The following is a 23,682-nucleotide window of genomic DNA, read 5'->3' as shown; positions in this document are numbered from 1 at the left end:
ATATTTCTGTTCTGTGCTTGGGAAAAAGCTAGAAGATTTAGTAATAATTGATTAAAATGAACTACTTTCCATTCCAACAGGCACTCACGTGAATGTTAAACAGCAACTACTAAACATTTTAAAATCAGCAGGTCTGGATCCAAGAAAGTTAAAAGAGCTGGCTGAGGAGCTCTTTGGACCATGAATGTTGATTTTCAAGACGTCTTGGAACACTGGGGAAGTTTCACCAGACTGGAAGAAAGGTATGTTGTGCCAGTATTTAAAAAGGGTAAAAGGGACAGGCAATTATAGGCCTGTCAGTCTGACATTGATCCCGGACAAAGTAATGGAATGGCTGATATGGGACTCGATTGATAAAAATTAATGACAAGTAACATAACTAATGCCATTCAACATGGTTTATGGAAAATAGATCTAGTCAGCTCACGTGATTTTTGTTATGAGATTACAAGGTAAGGTAATAATGTTGATGTAATATACTTAGACTGATGTAAGGCATTTGATGTGGTGCCACACAACATTTTGATTAAAAAATTAAAATGATACAAACTCAAATAACACCCAATGGTATACTAGGGTACAATCTAGACCAATGAGTAGTTGTCACCCCTGCCCTGTACCTGGGGTGCCCTTTGTAATGCCTTTGATGCTGTAGCCTCCAGCCTGAACTGCTCACAAACCACCTCCAGCATGTAAATCACTCCCAGCTATATCTGCGTGTACTGCAACCAGGCAGCCACACCCTGACTCCTACCAGCTTTAAAGCTTACCACAGGGTGACCCCTCCTCTCTCTCCCTGTCTGTCTCTGGCATCTCACCCAAGGCAAAGGAAAATAGCCATTGGACTTGGGGAGTGGGAGAGCGTGGTCCTGACTTGAGAGTTTGGTCACTAAGCTGCTGGAGCATGTGGCGTGAAACTTTGCTTGAATCTAATATTGTTTGTTAAGTTAGGCACTAGTAAATGTTTTGTGATGGGTAGCATCACAGAACCCCACTTGGGAACTGCCAACAGGTGTGCAAAGACTACTTCTGCCCCTGCTTTCCCTGCCCTCCCAGCCTGGGACTTCAGTGCCCTGCCTGGTTTGAGCCAGACCCGCTAGCCTGCTGCAGACCCAGACCCAGGTCTGAACCATGTCCCCTAACAGCTGTAGGCTTAAACTGAAAGCAGCTTAAGAAGCGTTCCTGTCTTTAACACTAAGATGCCCAACTCCCAGGGGGGTCCAAACCTCAAATAAATAAGTTTTACCCTGTATAAAGCTTATACAGGGTAAACTCATAAATTGTTCGCCCTCTATAACATGATAGAGAGATATGCACAGCTGTTTCCACCCCCCACCCCCCGCCAGGTCTTAATACATACTCTGGGTTAATTAATAAGTAAAAAGTGATTTTATTAAATACAGAAAGTAGGATTTAAGTAGCAGCCGTGTTAGTCTGTATTCGCAAAAAGAAAAGGAGTACTTGTAGCACCTTAGAGACTAACAAATTTATTCGAGCATAAGCTTTCGGCATCCGATGAAGTGAGCTGTAGCTCACGAAAGCTTACGCTCTAATAAATTTGTTAGTCTCTAAGGTGCCACAAGTACTCCTTTTCTTTTTAGGATTTAAGTGGTTCCAAATAGTAACAGACAGAACAAAGTGAATTACCAAGCAAAATAGAATAGAACCCACAAGTCTATGTGTAGACCGTAATAAAACTGAATACAGATAAAATCTCACCCTCAGAGATGTTTCAATAAGTTTCTTTCACAGACTGGATGCCTTCCCAGTCTGGGCACAATCCTTTCCCCGGTACAGCCCTTGTTCCAGCTCAGGTGGTAGCTAGGGGATTTCTCATGATGGCCGCCCCATTTGTTCTCTTCCACCCACTTATATATCTTCTGCATAGGCGGGAATCCTTTGTCCCTCTGGCTTCCTACCCCTCCTTCTCAATGGAAAAGCACCAGGTTAAAGATGGAATCCAGTTCAGGTGACATGATCACGTTACTGTAAGAATTCATTACCCAATTGCCAGCAAACACACATACAGGAAGACTTACAAGTAAAACAGATTTCAGAGTAGCAGCCGTGTTAGTCTGTATTCGCAAAAAGGAAAGGAGTACTTGTGGCACCTTAGAGACTAACACATTTATTTGAGCATAAGCTTTCGTGAGCTACAGCTCACTTCATCGGATGCATTCAGTGGAAAAAAACAGAGCCATCTACAGACAATTGTCCTGGTTAATGGGAGCCATCAAGATTCCCAACCACCATTAATGGCCCACACTTTGCATAATTACAATAGGCCTTCAGAGTTATATTTCATATTTCTAATTTCAGATACAAGAATGATAATACATGCAAAGAGGATGACCAAACTCAATAGATTATAAGTTTTGTAATGATACCTTACAAGAGACCTTTTGCACGAAGCATATTCCAGTTACATTATATTTATATTCATTAGCATATTTTTATAAAATCATATAGAGTGCAACGTCACGTGTTTTATCTTTATTTTTCTTGTAACTATTGCTGACTTTCAATGCCTCATTACTTTTACTCACTTAACATTTCTTTGTTGTTAATAAACTTGTTTTATTGTTTTATCTAATTTTGCATGTTCAGGTTGAAATGTCTGGGTGACTCCATCCAGGGTAGCAAGTTGTGTGCATATTATTCCCTTAAAGGAACAACAGACATAATATATTCATACTGTCCAGGAGATGGCTGGGCAGGACAGGACATACATTTTTTTGGGGGAAAATCTGGGACTAGCAGTGTGCTGGGGTCACACACATTAAATGGATTACACCCCATCTAACTCAAATGTAGCCATAAGCGAGGAATCAGCATCAAGCCAGGTGTGTTTTCAATGGGGCCCTGAAAGGATCAGTTCTTGGTCCTACGCTATTTAATATTTTTATTAATGACCTGGAAAAAACACAAAATCATCACTGATAAAGTTTGTGGATGAGACAAAGTTTGGGGGTATTGTAAATAATGAAGAGGACAGGTCTCTAATACAGGGTGACCTGGATTAATTGGTAAACTGGGTGCAAGCAAACAAAAATGTGTTCTAATGCAGCCAAATGCAAAGTCACACATTGAGGAACAAAGAATGTAAGCCATTGAATCATAGAAGATGAGGGTTGGAAGAGACCTCAGCAAGTCATCTAGTCCAACCCTCTGCTCAAAGCAGGACCAACCCGAACTAAATCATCCCAGCCAGGACTTGTCAAGCCGAGCCTTAAAAACCTCTAAGGATGGAGATTCCACCACATCCCTAGGTAATCCATTCCAATGCTTCACCTCCCTCTTAGTGAAATAGTTTTTCCTATTATCCAACCTAGACCTTCCCCACTGCAACTTGAGACCATTGCTCCTTGTTCTGTCATCTGCCGCCATTGAGAACAGCCTAGTTCAGGGATGGGCAAACTACAGCCCGCGGGCTGGATCCGACCCGTCAGGACATTGGATTCGGCCCGCGGGATTGCCCCCCGTGGTGTGCCTCAGGCCCCGCGCCGCTCTCAGAAGCGGCAGGCACCACGTCCCTGTGGCCCAGGGGCAAAGAGCTCCATGCGTTGCCCTTGCCTCCAGGCACCTCTGCCCCCCCCCCCCGCAGCTCCCATTGGCCAGGAATGGGGAACCACGGGGAGGTACCTGGAGGCGTGGCAAGGGCAGTGAGTGGAGCCCTGTGTCTCCCCGTCCCCCCAGGGACCACGCAGGGAAGTGGTTCTGGCTGCTGCCCGGAGCAGCGCCATGTGGGGCCACGGTAGGCAGGCAGGGAGCCTGCCCTGGCCCCGTTGCGTGCCGCTGCCACCCCGAACCCCTCCTGTACCCCGCCCCCCAAATCCCTGACCTAAGCCCCCTGCCTGCACCTCGCACCCCTTCTGCACCCCAATTCCCTGCCCTGAGCCCCCCATGGCACCCCACATCCCTCCTGTACCCCAACTCCCTGCCCTGAGCCCCCTGCTGCACCCCAACTCCCTGCCTTGAGCTCTCTCTCGCAGTCCGCACCCCTCCTGCACCCCAACCCCCTTCTCTGAGCCCCCTTATACACCCCGCACCCCTCCTCTGCCCCAATCCCTTGCCCTGAGACTGTTCCTGCACACTGCACCCCCTCCCCCTGCCCCAGCCCTGCATACAATTTCCCCATACAGATGTGGCCCTCAGCCCAAAAAGTTTGCCCACCCCTGGCTTAGCTCCATCCTCTTTGGAACCCCCCTTCAGGTAGTTGAAGGCTGCTGTCAAATCCCCCCTCATTCTTCTCTTCTGCAGACTAAATAATCCCAGTTCCCTCAGCCTCTCCTCATAAGTCATGTGCTCCAGCCCCCTAGTCATTTTTGTAGCCCTCTGCTGGACTCACTCCAATTTGTTCACATCCTTTCTATAGTGGGGGCCCCAAAACTGGACACAGTTCTCCAAATGTGGCCTCACCAGTGCCAAATAGAGGGGAATAATCAATTCCCTTGATCTGCTGGCAACGCTCCTACTAATGCAGCCCAATATGCTGTTAGTCTTCTTGGCAACACGCTCACACGGCTGACTTATATCCAGCTTCTCATCCACTGTAATCCCCAGGTCCTTTTCTGCAGAACTGCTGCTTAGCCAGTCGGTCCCCAGCCTGTAGCGGTGCCTGGGATTCTTCCATCCTAAGTGCAGGACTCTGCACTTGTCCTTGTTGAACCTCAACAGATTTCTTTTGACTCAATTCTCCAATTTGTCTAGGTCACTCTGGACCCTATCCCTACTCTCCAGCGTATCTACCTCTCCCCCTCACTTAGAGTCATCTGCGAACTTGCTGAGAGTGCAATCCATCCCATCATCCAGATCATTAATGAAGATGTTGAACAAAACCAGCCTCAGGACCGACCCCTGGGGCACTCCGCTTGATACCGGCTGCCAACTAGACTTCGAGCTGTTGATCACTACCTGTTGAGCCCAACAATCTAGCTTTCTATCCTCTTTATAGTCCATTCATCCAATCCATACTTCTTTAACTTGCTGGCAAGAATACTGTGGGAGACAGTATCAAAAGCTTTGCTAAAGTCAGGGTATGTCACGTATACCAGGTTTTAAGGAAAACTTGCCTTAAAGTGATAGACTGAAGGAGCTCAATCTATTTAGTTTAACAAAGACCGAAGATTAAGGGCTGGCTTGATCACAGTCTGTAAGCACCTACATAGGAAACCAATATTTAACAGTGGGCTCCTTCACTCTAGTAGACAAAGGTCAAAGAAGATCCAATGGCTGGAAATGGAAGCAAGACACATTCAGACTGGAAATAAGGTGCAACATTTGAACAGTGAGGGTAATTAACCACTGGACCAACTCACCAGGGGTTGTGATGGATTCTCTATCACTGGCCATTGTTAGATCAAGATTGGATGTTTTTCTAAAAGATCTGCTCTAGGGCAACAGGAATTAATTCACGGAGGGTCTATGGCCTGTATTATGCAAGTGGTCAGACTGATCCCCGTGAGCCCTTCTGGCCTTGGAATCTATGGATCTAACTTAACACCCAGGCGCCCAAGTTCTGGACGCCAGAGACCATTTGTAACAAGCTGGCAGGGGCAGGGGTCCTGGATTCCATTCCCCGTAAGCCAGCCCAGGCAATATACCTGCTTTGTGCTTCCGGGCGTGGGAAGCTCTAGCTAGGTAGGACGCTCAGCTGGAGCTCTGTGGGGGTTAGTGCCTATGCAGGGGCTGTATGGGTGCAGCAACTTGGCTGTTTTCTGCCCCCTCAGGGCCAGGTAATTGTTGATGGAAAGGCAAGGAGGGCAGCGGTAAAGAGGAGGGGGAGGGGAAGAAGAGTGATGGGTTGGATGCAGGCGGGAAGGAGGAATAGGAGGGCTATACATGCAGGAGACTGGATGGTGCTGGCTCTGACTTGGTCTCAACCGAGGCTGGAAAGCAGATGGGGGTAGTCAGCACAGAGTGGAGTGGGCTGGTTAGTGTTGGCTCTGTCCCCAACCCCGAAGCTGGAGGAAAGGGGTGGCTGTGCATGCAGGGGCAATGCTGGCTTTGTCCCTTCCCCCGGCATGGAGAGGGTGGCTGTGCATGCAAGGGGCAGTGCTGGAGGCTGGAGCTGTGTGTGCAGGGGGCAGTACTGGGGGGCTGGCTGTGCAAGCAGGGGGCGGTGCTGGAGCTGGAGCTGTGCATGCAGGGGTCGGTACTGGCTTTGCCCTTGGGGCTAGAGGGGGAAGTGTGTGGCTGTGCATGCAGGGGGGGCGGAGCTGTGCATGAGGGGGCGGTGCTGGCTTTGCCCTTCGGGCTAGAGGGGGGAGTGTGTGTGTGTGGCTGTGCATGCAGGGGGCGGTGCTGGGGGCGGAGCTGTGCATGCAGGGGTCGGTGCTGGCTTTGCCCTCAGGGCTGGAGGGGGGCGTGTGTGGCGGTGCAAGCAGGGGGCGGTGCTGGGGGCGGTGCTGTGCATGCAGGGGGCGGGGCTGGAGCTGTGTGTGCAGGGGGCAGTACTGGGGGGGGTGCCTGTGTAAGCAGGGGGTGGTGCTGTAGGCTGGAGCGGTGTATGCAGGGGGTGGTGCTGGGGGCGGTGCTGTGCATGCAGGGGGCGGGGCTGGAGGCTGGAGCTGTGTGTGCAGGGGGCGGTGCTGGGGGGGTGGCTGTCAGCAGGGGGCGGTGCTGGGGGCGGTGCTGTGCGTGCAGGGGGCGGTGCTGGAGGCTGGAGCTGTGCGTGCAGGGGGCGGTGCTGGGGGGGTGGCTGTGTCAGCTGGGGGCGGTGCTGGGGGGGGTGCTGTGCATGCAGGGGGCGGGGCTGGAGCTGTGCGTGCAGGGGGCGGTGCTGGGGGGGTGGCTGTGTCAGCTGGGGGCGGTGCTGGGGGGGGTGCTGTGCATGCAGGGGGCGGGGCTGGAGCTGTGTGTGCAGGGGGCGGTGCTGGGGGGGTGGCTGTGTCAGCTGGGGGCGGTGCTGGGGGGGTGCTGTGCATGCAGGGGGCGGGGCTGGAGCTGTGTCAGCAGGGGGCGGTGCTGGGGGGGTGGCTGTGTCAGCAGGGGGCGGGGCTGGAGCTGTGTGTGCAGGGGGCGGTGCTGGGGGGGTGGCTGTGTCAGCAGGGGGCGGGGCTGGAGCTGTGTGTGCAGGGGGCGGTGCTGGGGGGGTGGCTGTGTCAGCAGGGGGCGGGGCTGGAGCTGTGTGTGCAGGGGGCGGTGCTGGGGGGGTGGCTGTGTCAGCAGGGGGCGGTGCTGGGGGGGGTGCTGTGCGTGCAGGGGGCGGGGCTGGAGCTGTGTGTGCAGGGGGCGGTGCTGGGGGGGGTGGCTGTGTCAGCTGGGGGCGGTGCTGGGGGGGTGCTGTGCGTGCAGGGGGCGGGGCTGGAGCTGTGTGTGCAGGGGGCGGTGCTGGGGGGGTGGCTGTGTCAGCTGGGGGCGGTGCTGGGGGGGGTGCTGTGCGTGCAGGGGGCGGGGCTGGAGCTGTGTGTGCAGGGGGCGGTGCTGGGGGGGGTGCTGTGCATGCAGGGGGCGGGGCTGGAGCTGTGTGTGCAGGGGGCGGTGCTGGGGGGGTGGCTGTGTCAGCTGGGGGTGGTGCTGGGGGGGGTGCTGTGCGTGCAGGGGGCGGGGCTGGAGCTGTGCGTGCAGGGGGCGGTGCTGGGGGGGGTGCTGTGCATGCAGGGGGCGGGGCTGGAGCTGTGTGTGCAGGGGGCGGTGCTGGGGGGGTGGCTGTGCCAGCTGGGGGCGGTGCTGGGGGGGGTGGCTGTGTCAGCAGGGGGCGGTGCTGGGGGGGTGCTGTGCGTGCAGGGGGCGGGGCTGGAGCTGTGTGTGCTGGGGGCGGTGCTGGGGGGGTGGCTGTGTCAGCAGGGGGCGGTGCTGGGGGGGTGCTGTGCATGCAGGGGGCGGGGCTGGAGCTGTGTGTGCAGGGGGCGGTGCTGGGGGGGTGGCTGTGCCAGGTGGGGGCGGTGCTGGGGGGGGTGCTGTGCATGCAGGGGGCGGGGCTGGAGCTGTGTGTGCAGGGGGCGGTGCTGGGGGGGGTGGCTGTGCCAGCTGGGGGCGGTGCTGGGGGGGTGGCTGTGCCAGCTGGGGGCGGTGCTGCAGGCTGGGGGCGCTGCTGGGGGGCGGTGCTGGGCTGGAGGGGCCTGACGGGCTCCCACGGGGCTGCGGTGATGTAATTTCCGCGAGGCGCTGCCATAGGTTTGAATGCAGCGAGGGCCCAGAAACGAAACCGATCGCGGCGCAGCCCGGCTTGAGAGGGAGCTGGACCGAGTCAGCCCCAGCTCAGCCGCCGCAGCCCCGGGCCAGGAGCCGCAGCGCAGCCGGGCAGCGGGCACGAAGTTTCCTTCCCTCCATGCGGCCGCCGGGGTAAGACGCTGGCCGGCCCCCAGGAGGGGCGCTGCGGGCAGGGCAGTTTGCAAAGTCCCAGCGGGAGCGGGGGGCGCTCTCGCTTTTCCCCAGGCTCCCCCTGCCAGCCTGGCTGGGTCCCCGCCGCCCCCTGCGGAATCCCCCCCCGGGACCGGCTGACCCGCGTGGGCGCCCCCCGAGCGGGGCGGTGTTGGGGGACGGGGAGGGAAGCGGCGCCCTTGTTTCTGGGGCCACCCGCTCCCCCAGGCGCTGCCCGAGAGCCGGCCCGTGGGCCGGGGAAGGGAGCAGTGACTTCGGGCGAGGGTCCACCTCCTTATCGGCCTTCGCTGAAGCCCGGGCGGGGCTGCCCCAGAGCTGGGCCGGCTGCGGGAAGCTGGGGGGAGGTTTGTGATCTGGTTTCCCAGCGGGAAAAACTAAAGCTTGGTCTCTTCGACAACAAAAACCAATAGAAAATTACAGGGAGAACATACAGGTCCCTGGACCTCAGATACTGTGTGCTCACAAAAAGAAAAGGAGGACTTGTGGCACCTTAGAGACTAACAAATGTATTAGAGCATAAGCTTTCGTGAGCTACAGCTCACTTCATCGTAATGCATCCGATGAAGTGAGCTGTAGCTCACGAAAGCTTATGCTCTAATACATTTGTTAGTCTCTAAGGTGCCACAAGTCCTCCTTTTCTTTTTGCGAATACAGACTAACACGGCTGCTACTCTGAAACCTGTGTGCTCACAGAGACCACAGCTCAATGCAGCGAGGGAACTAAGCAGCAGCTGCAATAATACTGAGATAAAATGAGAAGCAATTTATGTCTCTTCTTTACAGTAATAATTAAAACAAAAGGAAAAAACAAAGTGAAAACGTGGACTTGAAATAACTGCATTATGCTATCACTTATCAAAGGTTTTATACTCCCTAGGTTTCTATTTTCCAGTTTTGAGGATATTTTCTGATGTTTTTACCATTCAAGATACATTATTGCTCCCAATCAGTCTCTGAATCTGCAAAGATACACTTAACAACCCCTTTTTACTATTTGTAAACACATTTTAAATAACTCTTCAAAGTTTCTAAAGCATTATAAAGGCAGTTAATGAAATGATGCATGATCCTTTCCCTGCTAAAACTTTTTTTATCTCCTCAGATAGAATTTTAAAGTGTTTTTATAAGCCAGCTTGAAGTGAAATTGAATTGTATGGAATGACTGAGGGGTCCTGAGCTGGGTGCAGCTCTTCCACCTTCCCGTGTAGTGTTAGGGAGAGAGCCCGGAGCCAGTGAAGTTGGTTGTTTTGTTTTCAGCAGAGAAGCCTGTCTGTGGCATCGTCCCAGCTCAGGGGCCGTTCATGTGCCAGGCACACAACAAGCAGCGAGTTTCGGGGAAGCGATGGCAGGCTTTGCCCATCGCGGGGATGGGTTTGGATCCTGCTGTCGGCAGGCGGGTACAAACCCCTTGTGTAGGTTGCCTGCACTGGTATGAAAAGTGTCTTGCACTTGTGTCTGTGCTAGGAATTTGCACCCATAGAGTATGGTGCAATTAAAACCCCAGTGTAGGCAGGCAGTTAGAGATGTGTGACACTTTGTGTCTCAGAATTGGTTACTTGTAGTTTTGGGGCCCTGTCAGATCCAACTGACTTATTACAGTTAATGTCTGGGTTTATTTTTCAGCCACCTCTTTTACGCTCTTAGAAACAAAAGAGAAGTAATATTTATTTTTTGGTGGTTTCACAAACCAAAGGGACGCTCTGCCAGGAAGTGAGAACCCTGACTGCTTGTATCAGGACTTCCTGGGGAGCAGGAGTCTAGGTGGGGCTGTGGAGGTCCATCAATGCACCTGTCACTGGGGTATGTGGTAGAGGTGAGGTTTGCACCCGAAGATGGGGTGAGGTGCTACTACCAAAACCAAGGCTGGCACAAAGAGAAGGAGCAGTGTTCCGTGGGTATACCAGGTGTGCCAAACTAGCACTGAGTGCAGAGATGGGGAGGGCACATCTGGTATGATGACCCATGTAACTCACCCCTAATTAAAGGGGTTAATGGCTCTCTTTAGAGTAACATATTAGAGAATAACTGGTAAAAAATTAATCAAGGCAAAGCCTAACTATAAAAAGAAAAGGAGGACTTGTGGCACCTTAGAGACTAACAAATTTATTAGAGCATAAGCTTTCGTGAGCTACAGCTCACTTCATCGGATGCATTTGGTGGAAAAAGCAGAGGAGAGATTTACACACACACACACACACACACACACAGAACATGAAACAATGGGTTTATCATACACGCTGTAAGGAGAGTGATCACTTAAGATAAGCCATCACCAGCAGCAGGGGGGGAAAGGAGGAAAACCTTTCATGGTGACAAGCAAGGTAGGCTAATTCCAGCAGTAAGTGATCACTCTTCTTACAGTGTGTATGATAAACCCATTGTTTCATGTTCTGTGTGTGTGTGTGTGTGTGTGTGTGTGTATAAATCTCTCCTCTGCTTTTTCCACCAAATGCATCCGATGAAGTGAGCTGTAGCTCACGAAAGCTTATGCTCTAATAAATTTGTTAGTCTCTAAGGTGCCACAAGTACTCCTTTTCTTTTTGCGAATACAGACTAACGCGGCTGCTACTCTGAAACCTAACTATAAAGACACTAGGCCAAATTCTTTTCTCAGCCTCTTTGGAATTATGGTTAAAGCCCTGTGCGGATTTGTATCCGCATCAGATCCGGCCCGCGGACACCCACGTCCTCGGATGCAGATATCTGTGGATTTGCAGGGCTGTCATTATAGTTGCCAGGATGTGCTGAAGAGCAGAATTGGGCCCCTTAAGTACAACTAATACGTTTCTCTACATGTGTGTAGGAGGCGGTGCCTTAAATTCAGGGATCTCTGTTTCCAAGGAAGTTATTTATTATTCATATTAACTTAGCACCTAGAGGCCTGAACCAGAATGGAGACTCGTGCTAGGTGCGGTACAGGCAGAATGATCCCAAGAATATGCTGGTTTTGGAGTTTAAAGGAATTGTTGTTCTTTGGTGGTTGTTTTTTAAAGCAGCAGATGAGGTAGAGGTGAACAAGCTGAATATTGCACTTTGGACGCCATGAGCTGTACGGGAAAAGGGCTGGAGCAGTGGCAAAGGGAGCAGTTCAGTGTAGCAGGGCTTCATGCAAGGAGAAAATATAACCTATGAGAAATAAGACCAGCTATTAATCCTAATGAGGTAGGAAGGCACTACACATATGTGTTGGACTTTGGTAAAGGGTGTAATATACCAGCCTCCTCTGCCGGGATCCGTGACTTGTGTCTAAACCTGAGATCAACAGTGAACCTGCTTAGAATATAGGGTCACGCTTTCTAGTGTTCTCCCACAAAAGGGTGAGTGCACTTTTACAGGCATTTGAAAACTATCCACAATGTTGCTTGCAATGCTTGGGCCCCGATGAGTTAATGAATGTTCTTGGGGTTGGGTTCTGATAGCACCCCTCATTGCTTAGAACAGTCTGGATTTATAACAACCTAAACAATGGTGTGGCAAAAATACGTCCCAGTGATGATAGCCCTGGATCTCTTTGAAGCTGGGAGAGTTCCCTTTATAGCCCAAAGGGCCAGAAATGTCCTTTCAAAAACAAAAGCTAATCTCTTAGGCCCAGTAGTGCCTGTGCTTTTATATAGCACTTGTCAGGAGTAGATCTCCAAGTGCTTTGCAAAGGAGGCCAGTACCATTATCTCCATGGGGAAACTGAGGCTCAGGAAAGTGAAGGTCATCCAGCAGGCCACTGGCATAGCTGGGACTAGAACCCAAGTCTCTCAAGTCCCAGTCCAGTGTTTTACCCATGAGACCAGACAGACTTTGAGGTAGTAGGTGCTGAAAACTTCACTCTCAGTGAGCTCCATGGTTGGGGAGTTCAGCACCCCTAGAAGAAATCGGGTCATTGTTATTTAAGGGCCTGTCTTTAGGTATTCCATTTTAAAGGCCCCAAAGGAAATAAAGATGAAATCTTGGTAGCAGAGTGAACCTGAACCATGCATCCAGCCAGACATGTTGGAGAACATAGGGTCTGATTCAGCAAAGCACTCAAACATATCCTTAATTCACACTGACAGGTTTCAGAGTAGCAGCTGTGTTAGTCTGTATTCGCAAAAAGAAAAGGAGAACTTTTGGCACCTTAGAGACTAACAAATTTATTTGAGCATAAGCTTTCGTGAGCTACAGCTCACTTCGTCGGATGCATTCGGTGGAAAATACAGTGGGGAGATTTATCACGAAAGCTTATGCTCAAATAAATTTGTTAGTCTCTACGGTGCCACAAGTCCTCCTTTTCTTTTTAATTCACACTGACTTCAGTGAAACTTAAACACATGCTTCAGGTTTGCACGTGGACCTAAGTACTTCACTGAACTGTGGTCACTGTGAGCACACAGTATCTGAGGTCCAGGGACCTGTATGTTCTCCCTGTAATTTTCTATTGTTTTTTGTTGTCGAAGAGACCAAGCTTTAGTTTTAAAATCAACGAACATGTCCAGCCCTTCTGACTAGGGCAGAGCTGTCAGGATGGAAGCTGACCTGGTGTGGCTCTGATGCTTCAGTCAAACAATAGCAAATTCAGAGGTGTAAACTATTATCCAAGCAGCCAGTTCAGGTCAACTCCAACCACCCTGATAGCCCCTTTTGGAAATGCTAAGTGTTGTGAAGTGGGGCAGTTAAACTCCATTGATACTGAAGCATTCTCAGAGGCACTATCTTTATGCCCAAACGCTCCCCTCGCTCCCCTCCCATGCACTGTGTAGGAGTCCTTTGTTCTCCCAAGAAGGACTTCCACGGGTTTTCTCTGGGATGTTTTCTGTTCGGAGCCTTCCCCCTGCAGCCAGGATCCTGGTAAGTCTGCAGCAAGGGCAACAGAAATTGGAGCCAGCTTTAGAGATTCTGTGGCTTTTGGCAGTGTGTCGTCTGCAGTAACAAGGAGCCCACTACTCGCTGCAGAATTCCAGAGGCATGGATTGCATGCTGCCCTTTATGGCCCTGCGGAGGGTACAGAATTGCCATGGCTTGAAATGCTCTGAAGACTCGGGCTATGTCTACACTGGAAACGGTACAGTAGTGCAGCTGCACCACTATAGCACTGTAGTGTAGACACATGCTATGGTGACAGAAGGGGTTCTTCTAACCACCACTCTGAGCAGTGGTAGCTAGGTTGACGGAAGAATTCTTCTGTCGACCCAGAAGTGTCTATGCTGTGGTTTAATTACAGCACGCAAGGCTTGCAGTTTTTTGCAGCCCTGAGCGATGTAGTTAGGCTGACCTAACTCTGTAGTGTAGCCCAGCCCTGGTGCCTTGAGCTGCCCTCTGGCAGCAGGGGTGTGTGGATGGGGCATTACAATCTTTTAAAAAACAAACAAAAAAACAGTGACTGAAACCCATTTTTCACTGTAGGTTATAAAACAACAGCACTTAGCTTTTACCTGGTGCATCTCATCCCTGGGTATGGAAATGCTGTACAAAGGTGTTATCTCTGACAGGGGATGTAGGCACTGAGACGGGACATGACTTACCTAAGGTCACTGAGTCAGTGGCAGAGCTGGGGATAGAACCCAGGTCTTCTGACTCCCAGGCCAGCTTCCTCTCCAGTTTTCCTTTCTCAGGATAAATTGTCAAAGGTGGGCAAACACAGGGATTTTGACTGGTATGCCCAGAAACCCCCAGCCCTTTGTGGCTGGGTAGCTAGGCTGCTGGGGCTAGATCTGGTGAGGTGCTGATCATCTCCTGCATGGTAGTGAGTACTCTCCTCTCTTGTCAGAGGCTATGTCTATGTAAAAAGAAAAGGAGTACTTGTGGCACCTTAGAGACTAACAAATTTATTAGAGCATAAGCTTTACAGTCCTCCTTTTCTTTTTGCGAATACAGACTAACAAGGCTGCTACTCTGAAATATGTCTATGTAAGTGGAGTCAGGTTGAGCTCTACCCTGACATCTGGTGGTGAGTTGTGGAAAAGGACTTCAAGGGCTGATCTCGTTTTCATGAGCACACCCACCCCGCTTAGCATGATGGGACTGCTTGCCAAAATGGTCACTTTGCCTGCTGTGGGATCCACGGTCTCTTTGTTATTGAGGCAGGAGTAATAAAGTGGTGTTATCACGGTTATGTAAATCAAGGACAGTAGAACTGTACCTGGCATTTTATGACGGAAGGACTTGCCCTTAACTAAGTAGCACTCGCTAGGCAAGGGATATGGGTTCTAGAATCCAGCAAGATGAGAGGCTGGGAACAAGTATGCATCCGATGAAGTGAGCTGTAGCTCACGAAAGCTTATGCTCTAATAAATTTGTTAGTCTCTAAGGTGCCACAAGTCCTCCTTTTCTTTTTGCGAATACAGACTCACGCTGCTGCTACTCTGAAACCTGGGAACAAGTATGTGTACCTGGTGGTGTGGGCCCTTTCCAAGGGTTTGAAACACCAGTTTCACTCCATCCTCTCTGCGCTGGGTAATATCAGAGCTGATTTTGATTCCATTAAGAGTCTGATTGCAGGCTTCTGAGCTGAATTCACTTGGGGCTAATGTTGTACCAGTACAGAGACTCCCCTACTATGAGCTGAAATCACTAAAGAGCTAAAATCACTGAGTGCTGTTAAGTGCGGGGGGGGGGGGGGGGGGGCTGAAGATATATTGGTGAGCGGCTAGCAGGATGTCTGCTGGAGGTGAGCACTCATGGTGAAAGCTGCAGCGGACCCCTGCAGAAAGGCAGGGCAGTCGGCCATCGACATCAGCAGTGGAGCACGTAAGGTGCCTCCATACCTCCCTCTTTTCCATCTAGTCTGGGAGCTAAACTCTGCAGATGAACTTTTGAACTCCGGGGCTGCGCTGGACTTTGGGTGACTTTTGGGTTGCTGGACTCAAGAACCAAAGAGAAAGGACACAGCCCAATCTGCATGGTTTGTGTTTATGAACCCTAGTTGTGGTGTTCCCCAACATAATGCCGCATTGTTTTCCTCCTTTATTTAAAAAGTGTTTTGTTTTGTTTTGTTTTTTTTTGCTACACTCGGACTCTGTGCTTGCGAGAGGGGAAGTACTGCCTTTTAGAGGCGCCCAGGGGGGTGGTATGTAATAATCCCAGGTCACTGGGTTGGGGGCTCAAGCCGGTTTTGCATTGTGTTATTGAAACAGAACCCCTAGATACTGAACCTGGCCCTTGTTGCTGCCAACTCCGATGGGCAGAAGGGTTACATTTTTGGGGGCTCGTCAGGGATCCTGGGTCAGTACCCCTCGCAAGCACCTGCTGAGTGATCCACTGCATTGGGAAACAGTTGTGTTTATGTTTTGAGGAAATTACTGTCTGTATAATGGCTAATATGTCAGGTTTGTTGGGCCCTGGCTCAGCAGCCTCTGGCTCAGGGGTCGCAGCCTCGGCTGATGATTGGGCAAAAGCACTGGGGCAAACTTTGGAAGAGATTGTGCTGTCCCATGCTACGTCAAACTCTTGTTGTAAGTTAAGGTTGTTTGCTGGGGAGGAGGAGTTTGAACCCTGGTTGGTGCATAGCACTGAAATGCTGCAAGAGTGGGCCGTACCAGATGCAGAAAAGCGAAGATGCCTAATACAGAGCCTTGGGAGACCAGCATTAGATGTGATTCGCACCCTGAAGCTCATTGACCCTGGGGTCAGTGCGAAGGACTGCCTAGAGGCCCTTGAACACACCTTTGGGACCATAGAGGGCCCTGAAGACAGCTACTGTAAGTTCCTTAATTCCCGACGGCCAAGGGGCGAGAAGGCTTCGGCCTACATACAGAGACTGGAGAGACTGCTTCAGAGAGCTGTCATGAGAGAGCCAGTGGCTGCTGAGTAGATGGATCAGACCAGACTGGCTCAAATTGTAAGAGGAACTCAGTATCAGAACCCGATGCTACTTCATCTCCGGCTAAGAGAACGACAGGAACATCCCGCAAGTTACTCCCAGCTGATAAAAGAGGTCAGAGAGGAGGAAGAAAGGCATGCTGCCAGCGAGTTTTGGGAAGCCCAGCCAGCCAGCCAGCCAGCACAACACCACTGCAAACGGCCAGTGTACTGATGGTGAGCACCAGAGAGGAACTTGCACAACAAATGCAGGTCCTGACAGAACGGATAGCTGAGCTGCAAAGCAACATTGACCGAGCTAAGACTTCCAAGAATAAGGAGCCTCAAACTGGGACAATGAAGTGGTCAGCATTTAGAGCCACCAGCCCAGCAGGTGAAGGGGGAAAGGTCAATACTTCTGCTACCAATGTGGTCAGGATGGGCACGGTGCTGCCAAGTGCCATAATGAAGAAAATCCCTCCTTAGTGTATGGAAAGCTGAGGATCAGTTGAGAGAGATCCGGTAGCTGCCAGAGGGTCTGGGGATGGGGACCCCCCAGGCCTGCAGGATTTGAAGATTCCCCCAGAAAAGACTGTCCAGCTGGGATCCCCGCAAGACTGATAGGGCCTCGAGCAGAGGTCACGGTGAGGATTAAAGGGGTGGAGTGTAGAGCAGGGCTTGACACTGGATCTCAAGTGACTATTATATTTCAGTCATTCGACCAACGGATGCTTAAACACCTGCCTATACAGCCACTGACCAGCCTTGGTCTGTGTGGCCTCGGCATGGATGAACACCCCTGCCCAGGGTACGTCATAGTGCACCTGGAATTCCCAGAGGAGGTGGCTGGGCTAGGAGAAGAGGTGGACACAGCTGCCTTAATATGCCCTGACCTTAAAGGGACCTCTGATGTGTCTGTGCTAATAGGGACCAACTCCAGCCTCTTCAAGGTACTCACGGATTACTGCAGATGACTGGCTGGGGACCCTTACCTGAATACCCTGACGATCCATCTGCTTTGTGCAGAAGCCTATAGGAAAATCGAGAGCACTAAAAAGGAGACATCTGAGCTACCGACTGGGGCACTGAAGTATGCGGACACGACCCCTTTAGTAGCGCCTGCAAGGACGGAGCAAGAGGTGCTTGTCATGAGTACCTGGCTGAAAGGCAGTAAAGGGGCTTTAGCAATGGTAGAGCAGCCGGTGGGAGGAGAGCTCCCGGAAGGAGTGCTGGTCCCCAGTGGAGTCATAACCCTATCTGCTGAAGCCCAGGAAAGAGTGACTATACTGATTGCTAATGAAACAAGTCGCAATGTTGTTGTGAAGCAAGGACAAAAGATAGCAGACCTCTTTGAGCCTGAGTCGATTGTAAAACCCCAGTGTGAAACTCAAGTTCCAACAATAGATCCAGCAAAGTTTGACTTTGGAGAGTCACCATTGTCCGAGAAGTGGAAAGATCGCCTGAGGAAAAAACTTTGGGAAAGATCCAAAGTGTTCTCACTGCATATGTGGGATGTGCAAAAGGAGTAGAGCACATCAGACTGCATGATTCTTGACCTTTTAGGAGAGATCTAGGAGGATTGCTCTCTCTGAGATGGAAGATGTGTGACATCATCTTCAGGAGCTGGCTGCGACTGGCATCATTACAGAGTCCTGCAGCCCCTATGCCTCACCCATTGTGGTGGTCTGTAAAAAGAATGGGAAAATCCGGACGTGTATTGACTATCGCACCCTAAACAGGAGTGCTGTGGTTGACCAGTACACTATGACTCGAGTCCAAGATGCCTTAGACTGTTTACTGGAAAGCCAGTGGTTCTCTGTGTTGGATCTTCGGAGTGGCTACGACCAGATCCCTCTGGGAGAAGAAGATAAGGAGAAGACAGCCTTCATCTGCTCATTAAGGTTTTATTAGTTTGAACGCATGCCCCAAGGGATTTCTGGAGCACCTGCCACATTTCAACAGCTTATGGAGAAAGTTGTGGGAGACATGAATTTACTGCAAGTGTTAATTTGGGTGACCTGATTGTGTTGGAGCATGAAGAAAGACTTCTTAAAGTGCTTGATAGGTTGGAGGATTATGGTTTGAAGCTTTCAACTGGCAAATGCCAGTTCTGCAGAACCTCAGTGAAGTATGTGGGTCATATCGTGTCCCAAGAGGGTGTGAGTACTGATCCCGATAAAATAGAAGCACTTACTACATGGCCATGTCCAAGTAACTACAGAGAACTCAAGACCTTTCTTGGATTTAGTGGCTACTATCGGAGATTTGTGAAAAATTATGCTACGATTGTAAAACCTCTGAATGATCTTACCAGGGGATACCAGTCCCGCAAAAACAAATTTAAGACTAAGAATAAGGGGAAGTCCCCACAGCATCCTGTGCAGAGACACTATGGTCCCTTCAAACCATTTGGGCCACATTGGGATGAGAGATGTGAAAAGGCATTTCAAGAAATCATTACTTGCCTAACTCATGCTCCAGTCGTAGTCTTTGCTGACCCAGGCAAACCGTTTATCCTGCATACTGATGCCAGTTTGGAGGGTCAGGGAGCAGTCCTGTACCAGGAAGTGGAAGGCAAACGTAAACCTGTAGCCTTTGCCAGCCGAGGACTGTCTGATAGTGAAACTCGCTATCCCACCCACAAGCTGGAGTTCTTGACCTTGAAATGGGCCACCACTGAGAAATTTCGAGACTACTTGTATGGTGCCCAGTTCCAGGTGTGGACAGACAACAATCCACTGATTTGTGTGTTAACAAGTGCTAAGCTGGATGTTACAGGGAAGAGATGGGTGGCTGCTTTGGCTAGCTACGAGTTTAGCATTCAGTACTGATCAGGGAGAAGCAATGTAGATGCAGATGCATTGTCCATGTGTCCGCAGGCACCAAAAGTTGCTGTGATACCCACTGATGGAGTGAGAGCTATTTGCAGTGTGAATTGTCAAGAGCCAGAGGCCCATGAGAGCCTTCATGGATGTTGCAGAAGCTCTGGGCCTGCCCCCTGAAAGCACATCTTCTGCCTCAGTGAACTATATTGCATTGGACCAATCTCCTTTGCCCTTGCTCAATGCGGTTGACTGGCAAGAAGCCTAGCTGCAAGATATTGACATTCATGATGCACTACTTGCCAAAAGGGAGGGGCGAAGCCCAGCTGTGATTCTCCAACCTAACCCGGAGGGTAAACTACTATTGAGAGAATGGACCAAACTAAAACTGATTCAGGGAGTGCTACACTGAATGACCACTGACCCTTTACAAAAGCAATGAGCACAACTAGTACTGCCAAAAAGTACAGAGCCCTGGTCCTGCATGATGACTTTGGATATTTAGGGATGGAGAGGACCCTGGAACTTATTCGTAGTAGCCCCGAATGGCTGAAGATGTTCGCAGGAAATGTGAGACTTGCGCTTGATGTGTTCAAAGGAAAACTCTGCCCACGAGGGCTGCATATCTCAAGAACATCACCAGCACCAAACCTTTGGAAATGGTATGCATTGATTTCTTGTCTGTAGAAGTAGACGAGGAATGTTGGAAACATTCTAGTAGTGACTGACCATTTTACATGGTATGCACAGGCATATCCCACACGTGATCAGAGGGCCACCACCGTCGCTCGAGTATTGTGGGACAAATATTTCTCAGTCTATGGATTCCCAGATTGGATACACTCTGATCAGGGGTGGGATTTTGAGAGTCGCCTTCTGAAGGAGGTGCTGAAGATAGCAGGAATTAAAATGTCTAGGACAACGCCTTATCACCCCCAAGGTGATCCTCAGCCAGAGAGGTTCAACCGAACTCTATTAGATATGTTGGGAACTTTGCGACCAGAGCAGAAGGCAACCTGGAGCCAGCATGTCACATTTCTGGTGCATGCCTACAATGCCACAAAGAACGATGCTACGGGAGTCACCCCATATCTCTTGATGTTTGGGCGAGAAGCAAGATTACCCATAGAGTTGTGCTTTGGTGCATCAGAGGATGGAGATAGCTATGAAGCTCATCAGCAATATGTATCCTGACTAAGAGAAAAGCTGCAGGATGCTTATCACTTAGCTACCGCTACGGCTTGGAAGAGCTCAAACCGCAACAAACATGGATAGGATGCTAGAGCGTGTTTGCAGGAGCTCAAGCCGGGGGACAGAGTCCTGCTGTAAAACTTGGGTATTGCTGGCAAACACAAGATAGCTGACAGGTGGAAGGCAATACCTTACCTGGGGATGGAAAAGCTGGGAGGTCTGCCAGTCTACACGATCACACCTGAAGTGGGTCCAGGGCAAATAAAGATGGTGCATAGAAACCTTTTGCTCCCTGCGGGGGAGTTGGTAGGCACCCCTTATGAGATGGGCCACAACAGGGCAACCGGGCAGAACAAAAGTGCTAAACCAAAGCCGCCATCCAACACAGACAGCGGGCCCCCTGCAGCTAACTTACCCCTTATTCAGCACATCCGAGAGTGAGTCTGAGTAGGAAGACATGACTATAGTGTAATCTGGAAGGGAGATCAGATTTCGGTCTTGATCAGCTGAGCCAAGAGAGAGCTCCCCCTCATCAGCCCTAAATCCCATGGCGGAAGTATTTAGGCCCGTTACTGGCACCCCTGTGCCACCGATGGGACCCCCCTGTGATGACACACACAGGATGTTGGACAGTGGAGACATACAGGTGGAAGGTTCCCTGGGCACCTTGGACTTTTTCCACTGGTAGAACCAGAGATGCAGGGGCCTACGCCAGAAGCCGAGGGACTCTCAAAGGAAACCTCTCCGTCTGTCGCTCAAGAAGATGTCCCCCCTACCGCTGCAACAGAGATTCTCAATAGACGGGACAGGGTAATAAGATCAGTAAAACGGTTAACTTATGATGCACCGGGGGTGACTAGTGAGGACCCAATACGTTTAGCACACAGGCTTGTGGAAGCCACAGTGGGCTTCCTGAGGCCCTTTGGAGGGAACCAATGAGTTGGTTTACTAGACGCGCCCATCGGGGTGGTATGTAATTGTCCCAGGTCACTGGGTGCGGGCTCGAGCCCTTTTTGCATTGTGTTTATTGAAACAGAACCCCTAGATACTGAACCCAGTCCTTGTTGCTGCCAACTCTGATGGGCAGAAGGGTTACATCTACACTGCAAAGGCTATGCCAGCATAGCTGTTTGGTGCAGACACGGCCTACTTAGCCATGATGTAGTCTGTTTATGCTGCAAATGGAAACTCCTGTTGAAGAGGAGTTCCCTGACTGTTGTAACTGTGGTGTACGTGGGGCCTTGGTGACTTGACAGGGCATGCAAAGGGCTTTCTGTTCAGTGCGGTAAATCAGCTGTATGCCATGAACCTAAATATGATTGGTTAAAAGAATATAGTCTCCATGCACCATACTGTAAAAGGGGCTCTGTTAAAACAATGGAGCTACATAATTGAGACCTTTTTCTCCACCAGTCATAGCTCTTTAAACACTGGATGCCTTGAGATGAGCGGACCTGCCAGTGGGAATGTGTTGCCTTGTTTGACGTCTCGCAAACCCGTGACTCCTGTCGGGAGGAATGTTACTGGCTCTGGGGTTACTAACCCGAACAAGAGAGTCCTGTCCCCTGATCCAAGGAGAGCTTTTCTTTTGTGCCAGGTTATTGATACTTCCTCCCAGGACATGTCACATTGTCTGGAGTGGCTCACGAGCATGAGTGTCGACTGCAGGGCAGACTGTCAGAAAACAGGGCTGGTGGTGCGTTCTATAATTAGATTTCACCGGTAACAAATATGAACTCCTGGGTCACTGTAACTGTCTCTCCATGCATCCGATGAAGTGAGCTGTAGCTCACGAAAGCTTATGCTCTAATAAATTTGTTAGTCTCTAAGGTGCCACAAGTACTTCTTTTCTTTTTGTCTCTCCATGGAGGCACAGATGTCCCATTAGGCTCTCCAGTCTATCTTGCTGTCCAGGCAAGCTGGATTTAGTGATAAATGGTCACTTACACCAAAAATTACAAAATATTGAGGTTGCTCCCAGCCCCAAGAGACCATTCACTTTCCCCTGATCAATGAATACCCTAGATCAGTGCATATGGCTAACAGGGGCTTTTCTTGCAGTCACAGCCTCCTGGGTGGTAACTGGAGTGTGGGGGGGGGGGAAGGGAAGAGCAGCAGCCCCTGCCGCATGGCTGCTGGCAGGGGTTGGGCCCTGCCCCCTCCTGGAGCCAGCCAGTGTGCGTTCCCCATCTTCCTGGGAGCGATGGGGCTTAGGCTTCTGGCTTTAGTCCTGGGGTGGTGGGCGGCAGGCTCTGGCCACGCGCTGATAAGCTCCGAACGCAGGGCTTCGGGCTCTGGACTTTGCCTGCGCAGTGGTGGGCTCTGTCCCCTAACTGCAGGGCTCCATCCCCTGGCTGCAAGGTTCACTATCCCACTCATCGCCTGGCCCCTGCTGCCTCCCCTGACCCCCACTGCCTCCCTACCCACCTCCCCATCCAAGGCTTAATTTGTCTCCCGACTTGCCAGGTTTGAGTAAATCTATTGTGAAAAGTGATATTTGTCTGTTTGTTAATATCACTTTTCACTGCCTCCCAGACAGTTAACACGTCTGCATCTGTGAAAAATGATATTAATAAACATACAAATATCACTTTTCACAGGTGCAGACTTATTAGCTAGCAAGTCTAAAAAGAAAATGCAACCAAAAAAGCAAATGAAACAACAACAACAAAATACAAGAACATGCAAAGCACCTTATTTGTGTTTCTATTCTCTTTAGGTCCAGTAAAGAAATAGAGACAACTGTACATTATTTTTATTATTCAGTCTGTGGAAAAACCCCTTCATACATAAATTACTGTGATTTGGAAATGTATATGTGCCTATTTTACTTTTTTCCTAAAGTTAATTAAGTATTTTAGGAAAAATTGTCAGAGCGGCCACCAGCAGGAGTTGGTGGCCACACTCTGACTCCACCAAAAAATTTGTTGAGAACCCCTGCCCTAGATCTTACAACAAAGACAACACCTGTAGCCAATCATGTAATAAACTGTCTAAAGGTTTATTAGCTAGGAAAAATAAATTAGTTATTTAAAGGTTAAAGCAAGCAAACTTCTACACCCAAATGAGTTGTAATCCAGCTCCTAAGAGTGACAGAATTCACTGAATAGTGATCTCTCAATTTGACATGTCTTTTAGGGCAGACCCAGGGATAACCATAAGAGATCTTGTTTCAGTTTACAGCAGTGGTTTTTAACCTGTGGTCCAGAGACCCCTGGGGGTCCACAGACTATTTCTTAAGATTTCCAAAAGGGTCTCCACCTCCCTGTGAAATTTTGCAAGGTTCCGCACAGGAAAAAAGGTTGAAAACCACTGAGCTAGAGTCTCTGGCCCTGTGAGAGTTCAAACAGCAAAGAAATGAAAAATCATCATGTCAGCTATTTTTATTTTCCTCTTCCAGCATTCAAATGGCTGGGATGAGGCCTTCTGCACAGGTCGAGGGGGGGAAATAAACAAAGCTTTTGTCTTCTGAAAAACTTAATTTTTCAGGATCTTCCTGGATGGGTGGGGGAACGAGTCCCATGCCTGGGTTCACAAGTTCAGAGCAAACATTTTCAAAGTTGCAAAGTGAAACTTA

At 50.2% G+C, this 23,682-nt stretch overlaps 1 protein-coding gene across 1 annotated transcript in view; it reads left to right on the top strand.

Moving 5' to 3' along the window:
• Window positions 1-8,092: 8,092 nt before the first annotated feature.
• Window positions 8,093-23,682, top strand: part of HELZ2 (helicase with zinc finger 2) — a 55,994-nt gene continuing 40,404 nt past the window's right edge. The window contains 1 exon segment of the mRNA XM_038369426.2: window positions 8,093-8,286. The gene's annotated coding sequence lies outside the window, so the exon portion shown is untranslated.

This window comes from Dermochelys coriacea, chromosome 13, assembly GCF_009764565.3.
Source record: "Dermochelys coriacea isolate rDerCor1 chromosome 13, rDerCor1.pri.v4, whole genome shotgun sequence".
NCBI lineage: Eukaryota > Metazoa > Chordata > Testudines > Dermochelyidae > Dermochelys > Dermochelys coriacea.
Note: the sequence above shows the minus strand (reverse complement) of the source record. Positions and strands in the feature narration are given on the sequence as shown.